Source organism: Hypomesus transpacificus, unplaced genomic scaffold (assembly GCF_021917145.1).
Source record: "Hypomesus transpacificus isolate Combined female unplaced genomic scaffold, fHypTra1 scaffold_188, whole genome shotgun sequence".
Taxonomy (NCBI): Eukaryota; Metazoa; Chordata; class Actinopteri; order Osmeriformes; family Osmeridae; genus Hypomesus; species Hypomesus transpacificus.
The window spans coordinates 287,368-294,046 of NW_025813737.1; the positions used below are offsets into that span (position 1 = coordinate 287,368).

The following is a 6,679-nucleotide window of genomic DNA, read 5'->3' on the forward strand; positions in this document are numbered from 1 at the left end:
TCTACTGCCAGTCACATTGGCCAATAGAAGTAGTATTAACATCCCACAGGGATACAGTTGTCCGAAGACTTTCCAAAATGTAATTAAAAAATGTAATTAAAACCGTTCTCAGACTCAGAATCCCCGTAAAGGTTAAGACCAACGTCATCCAGAAGCCCAGGGCCAGCAGTCTCACAGAGAAATCATGTAACACAAGCACATCCCTACTCTGAACAATAATACAACCCAGACCACCAAAGCCTGCAAAGTGGTTGAGGTCACATCCGATCTTCCCCAGCACCAACAATGCCGACCGTGATGCCCAATCAATGCCCTGACAGATGACCGCCGGCTAGCCTGACACCAGGATCACATCCGATATACCCGATGCCCACCGCCACTCCAGGCAGTCACCCGAGACCACGTCCCATGACAAGGCCCAAGATCGGGATCACTGTAGAGCGCTGAGAGCCCAGCAGTGAGTCCAGGTGGTTCAGAGATTATGGTTTTAGCCCATGAGACAAAACAAACTCAAGAGACACCGGCCCAGGCCTCAATGGACCGAAGGTCATGATTCAATGAGTACAGAGTCGGCCCAAATCCGGATCCCGTTGGTCTTCATCCAACATCCCGTCTCCAGGTCCTCTTCAACTGCTGTTGTTTCCTTGTTGTCAAACCTGACCTTTTTAATAAATGGGAGCCCATCAGTCTTCATCCAACCTCCTGTGTCCAAGTCTTCTTCAACTGCTGTTGTTTCCTTGTTGTCAAACCTGACCTTTTTAATAAATGGGAGCCCATCAGTCTTCATCCAACATCCTGTGTCCAAGTCTTCTTCAATTGTTGTTTCCTTGTTGTCAAACCTGACCTTTTTAGCAAATAGGAGCCCATCGGCATAAACATCCCTCTGGATGATATACCACTCTAACACTGCCTATTGCTAAAATAAATATAGCTGTCACAGCGTCTGTCAGTCAAGAAGAAGTGAGAATTAAAGCCAAATGTGAGTCTAAATTGTGGAATCACATCATCATTAGTATACCCAGGATCATTGGGTGTTTCAGCCTTCGAAACACTAGACACCCTCACCATAGGCAGGCCCACCAGGGTTGATCAAATCCCCAGTGTGTGATTCCAGTCCAATTGGTACGTCAACACCTGAATTTTGTAAAAAAGTCCAGTCCACAGAGAAACCGTCCCACCCAATGCTGTTCTGAGAAGAAATGGGAAAAACTAACAGAATGCCCAGACGCCTCAACTCAAAGCGACTTTCCAATAAATTAGCGACTTTAACATTAAAAAGCAATTTTACTAATAAAAACCTAGCAAACAATCAAATATTCATGTCAATAATAATACCTACCTGAGCTGCTTCACAATAAGACAATATGAATGTCAATAATAATAATAATAATACTTACCTGTCCTAGGAATAAAAGAGGGTTAGGATAGAAAGCAGGGTTAGGTTTAGGAGAGAAAGAGAGACCCACCAGGGGTCTAGGGTTGGGGTTAGGATAGGGTGCAGGTGGGGTTAGGGTAGGGAGAGAGGGGGGGTTTGGAGAGAGGGGGGGTTGGGTTTAGGCAAGAGAAGGAGAAGGAAAATAGAGCAGTGACTCGTACAGTGCAGACACCCACAGGGCGAATGACACTGCTGCCCACAGGGCTCGAGTCGAAATCTCCCGCCCTCCCCAAAGGAATCAATCCCAAGGGGCGGAAGGCAGAGACAGACTAGGAAGAGTAGAAAACAGTGAGCAAAACACATTCCCCCTCCCAAAATAACCTCTTGAGTGAACAAATCCTGCAGAAAGCTTGATTGATTGAGGAAGTCTTGTGCCGTCCCGTTCAGAGTGATGTGAAAAATCTAAACTTAGAAGAGCAAAGCCACAGGCCTTCTCACAAAAATTGTCTTCATCTTCTTGAGGCAATATAAGAATTAATATAAGAATTAAGAGTGGAAAGGGGACGATAGGAGCAAGTCGGGCCAAGGCCCCGGCAAGGTTAGGTGTGGTAGTAATAACGAGGAAACACCCTGTGGGTTAGGGTTAGGGTTAGGGTTAGGGTTAGGTTTCAGAAAGGTCTCAACCCATTACTGGGTGGGAGTTTGCGCTGGCGCAAGTACAATGTGCTTGATTGCTATGCTTTATTATTCCCTTAGAAAAAGTAAAGCAGGAAATTTGTAATCTATCAATATATAAGAAGAATTGAAGGTGTTTTTCAGGTAAGTCTTGAGGTAGGTTTTACACAATCTATTCTAAGGTGAGTACTATTGGTTCTTCTAGGTATTATTATGTATAATTTTTGTAAACAATGTTTTAACTGTTTTTCTTCTCCCTAGGAATCCATCCTTTCACCGAGAACTGTGATTGGCCGCTTGTCATCAATTCGCTCCACACGGTAAGTATTTTTGAGTATTTGTTACAGTAAAAATTAATAAGTGCAACTGTAATTTGGAGTTGGGATTCAACCATATTGCAGGGCAACCAAGCCTAACCACACAAATATAATAAATCAAAATTCATAGTATCATATTACAACAAGAAATATATATTTTAACATATATATATAAGAAAACTTGACAATATGGGAATCCCAAAAGGTCCGTATGAGCTACCGATACTCTCCAGGCGGAGTCGAACTGTATCCTCCTACCTCTACTTTACTGTATATCACAAAGGGACATGTAATACATTTTAATATTTTTCATTCAGACCCAACGGGTCGATGGTTTTCAATAAATGTATCCATGTTCTTTCTTCTTTTTGTCTTACAGCTCTGGACCAATCCTTCTGGCTTTCCAGTCCTTCAATTCTCATATTTAAAACCCCATGTGCTATAAAATGTCTATATAGGACCGTATCTTCATTCCCTCTCCTGACTTGGTATTTATGTTGTGTAAGGCGAGTTTGCATGGAGTGTTTAGTTTCCCCTATGTATAGTTTTTGGCACCTCGCACACCTAATGGCATAGACCGTATTAGGAGTCCCAAAAGCTATTTGGTTCCTAATCGGTACCCCTCTACCTGAATACCTATTCCCAATATAGGTATTCCAGTTAAAGTGATTATTTTCCTCGGGAGATACCGCCGGTTCTCCATTTAGGTTGGAATGCACCAGTCTATCCTTGAGATTCTTGTTTCTCCTATATGCAGAAATTAGTTTAAAACGCCCCAAGTCTCCCAAGTCTGCCTGGGCCTGTTGGAAATGAAGCCTCAATTGACCACCCAAACGTCCCAAAGGTTGTGAGTATGTTGTCACCACAGGTATCATTTCTTTAGCTTCCCTCTCCACCACATACCTTCCATTCACTTCGAATATTGTTCTTACTTCCTGTTTTATTTCCCTCAGGAACCGCCGAGAGTAACCCCGAGGCCTGAGGGCTTTAAACAGGATGGATGTCGCCTCCTCCACATCACTCAGGTAAGTACAAATACGATGGAATCTTATTAACTGTGATTTTACTAGTCCTCTGTAGGTATGTTTAGGATGATAGCTCTGTTTGTGAAGCAAGGCATGTCTATCGGTCTCCTTAAAGAAGACTTTTGTAGCTAAAGTTTTATTGGCTTCCAAACCGGGTATAAAGAAAACCTGTGTGTCTAAGAACTCCAGTTTTTCCTTTTGGATGTTATGTGTAATTGTAATTGTGGGATGATGAGAGTTCAAAATATCTAAAAACACTAAAAATTGCTCCATGTCCCCTTCCCAGATGCCGAAGATGTCATCCAGGTACCTAAAGTACAGCGAAGGTAGGTGAGCACACTTTAAAAAGGCTGATTCCTCCCAGCCACACATATAAAGGTTGGCGTAGGCTGGGGCAAATTTCTTGCCCATCGCCGTGCCATGGATCTGCAAATAGTGCTTTTTGTTGAACTCAAAATCATTACGAGAGAGGCTTATTTCCAATAGTTCTAAAATGTAATCGTCAGGCCGCCCAGAGACAGGGAATTTACTAAAAGCAGCTCGAACTGACTGTAAGCCCAGAGTCGTGTCTATGTTGGTATATAGAGAGTTAATGTCTATAGAAAATAGAAAGGCATCTGCAGAAACTGAAATATTCCCAACTTTCTCAACAAAATCATACGTGTCTTTAACAAAGGACGCATGTCTTTGTGAAAGTGGGTTTATGTGAAAGTCCAGAAATTCTGCGATGTTTGATGACTCCGAACCACAGTCACTAACAATAGGTCTACCACAAGGAATTTGACCAGGGACGGTCCACTTATCCAGGGCTTTATGCATCTTCGGCAGCAGATAGAACAGCCTCGGTCTTGGGACGTCCGGTCCCAACAGGTAGGTCATTTGCTTTAATGTTATTATTTTTTCCTGATACATTTTACATAGAATGTTTTTAATCATGTTTTGTGTTTCAGGTTGCATAGAGTGGAGCAGCGGCGCATAATGATTCCTGTTGGTAAGTTGTCTATCTGCCTCCAAAAGATATTGAGTCCTATCCATTATTACTATTTGTGAGCCCTTGTCTGCCGGTTTGATGACAATAGCTGGATTGTTTGCCAGAGTGTTAATGGCTTGCAGTTCTACTGTATTCAAATTATGATTTATTTCCGGTTTTGGTCTGTAGCGTTTCAAGCATTCCAGATCTTTTTGGACAAGGGTTTCAACAGGAGCTGCCACCTCCCGTGGTACCCAACTGGATGGATCAGTGAAAGGTACGTGAGGGAAGTGGCTCTCATATTTGAAATGATCTAATAATTTCAATCTCCTGTGATAGGTGTGGAGGTCCCTGCGTAGTTCCCTGCGGTCGGGCTGCTTTGGAGTAGGGATGAAGGTAAGTCCCAATTCCAGCACCCTCATCTCAACCTCACTGAGTCTGTAAGACCTCGAGAGGTTCATGATGTTAGATACGGGAGTTGTGTTGTCACACTCCTCTCCCTCTAAAAGTTTAAATGGTCCCTCCATAAATTAAAGATCCTATCGGCAGTTTCAGGTGTCCAGTGGACTGGATCGTGTTGCATCACCCGAAAGTGACGCTCTTCCAAAACAGGTAAGAAGTGGCATCTTTCAAAAATTATTGTGTTTAATTTCCTCAACAGGCTCTGCTGGTTCTTACTCAGCCGATCAGAAAAGTGGATCTGCGCCACATACACTGTGGCATGTGGGAACACCCTCTTGCAGACCCGTAATAGTCCCTGAAGCTGTTTCAGTGCAGTGTCTGGTTCCTGTTCAGAAAGACAGTTGACTAGGCCTACCGAGAGTAACACCTTCTCTGTTTCCAGGTGGGGTGTTAGCTTTGCTATTACCCCTCTCAGATGTTCACAGTTGGCTCCCGGAAAACTGTCTACTTGGATGTTAGCATCTTCAAAGGTAGGTATTTTGGAGAGATTAGAGTCTCCTACAACTATTACGGGTTTTAAGACCTCCAAGTTCCAATCATTTATTTTTCTCCGCCTGTTAGGATGTCTAACGGGTTCCCTCCGACGGGTGGACGTGGACGGCGGCTGGCAGCACGGATTCAGGTAAGTGGGATCTGGGGAATTGGGGGAGGGGGGGGAGGGGAGGGGAAAGGTTGGGGTTAGGAATGGAGGGGGGAGGGTTGAGGTTAGGACCAGGGGTCTGGACCAGGATAGGCCTCCCATCAGTTCCCATAGAGGCACTGGGTTTAAGGATGGAAGGGGGAGGGAAAGGGATGGGGGTGGGGGTGGGGTTGGGGTTAGGGGCAGGGGACGGAAAGGGAATAAGGGTGGGGTTGGGGTTAGGGGCAGGGGACAGGAAAGGAATAGAAGCCCCAGAAAACCCCTTAGATGAATCGGGTTGGGATGTTGGGGGCAAGATGGGGGTAGAATCCCCAACCGTCCTTGTCGTCCCATCCCGCCGTACCACTGCCAGCCCAGGACAGTTATTCTGATCCTGTGATACTGGGGAAGAAGTGATGCTATCTGTGGTAAAGGCCACCGCACCATTGACAGTCGGGGGATGCAGATTTGACCCTTCAACCTCCATCTCTGTGTCCCCCCATGGAGGACCCTGTGCAGCCTCTTCATCTGAGGAGGAATCCTCCATTCGGAGATCAAAAGAGATGGGGTTTAAAGGTGACCCCTCCAAAACCGTCCCATTCTCCCTAGGTGTTAATAGGGCCTCCCTATAGGTAAGTGGAGTAGTCTTGGTAGTAGATGTTATGGATCCTATTACCGACTGTCTAACATTGTGTACTTCCACCACAGTAGACCGTCTCGAGGACCCTGGAGTCATCCCCCCTTCCCCCCCAGGTAAGTATTTGTTCCCACGGATGGGGATGTCTTGAGGACTCAACTGAGCAACGGAGGACTGCCCAAGGGGATCCAACACAGGATGCCCCTGGCTACCTGTTGGAGGTCGTGACCTGCTCAGGTTGGACCTCTGTTTCCTAGGGGCTAGTGTCCCCTGGATGTAGGGGGTCTGTCCCCTAGCTCCCTCAGCAACAGGTAGAGGTGGGAAGCAACCACTGTCAAGGCTTGGTGGGGTTGGAGAAGATGATATTTCTCCTGGGGCTATTAGCATTGTCCGCAATGTGTCCACAGATGTATTTGTGAATTTACGTTTATACCGTAGCTTGCTCCAACCCACCGCCACCTGCAGGGCCTTCTCGTCCAGTACAGGTAAGTCCCCCAGAATTGCCCCCATCACTTCATCATAATGAACCCGTAAGATCTCTAAGTTCCCCTCCAACCACCTTTGAGTGTTAAGTTTAACTTTTTCAGTGGTATTCAAGG

General features: G+C 45.5%; 1 long non-coding RNA gene across 4 annotated transcripts; it reads left to right on the forward strand.

Moving 5' to 3' along the window:
* Nucleotides 1-2,041: 2,041 nt before the first annotated feature.
* On the forward strand, nt 2,042-4,976 carry LOC124489256. Of its 4 annotated transcripts, none has more exons than XR_006958773.1 (8): nt 2,042-2,370; nt 2,747-3,392; nt 3,679-3,718; nt 4,221-4,262; nt 4,343-4,383; nt 4,552-4,639; nt 4,702-4,758; nt 4,912-4,976. It is a non-coding gene; the product is annotated as an uncharacterized LOC124489256 (long non-coding RNA). The 4 variants fall into 4 exon arrangements; XR_006958774.1 differs by having other exon boundaries at nt 2,747-3,214; nt 3,321-3,392; nt 4,552-4,758; XR_006958775.1 differs by having other exon boundaries at nt 3,679-3,722; nt 4,552-4,758.
* The last annotated feature ends 1,703 nt before the right edge of the window (nt 4,977-6,679 follow it).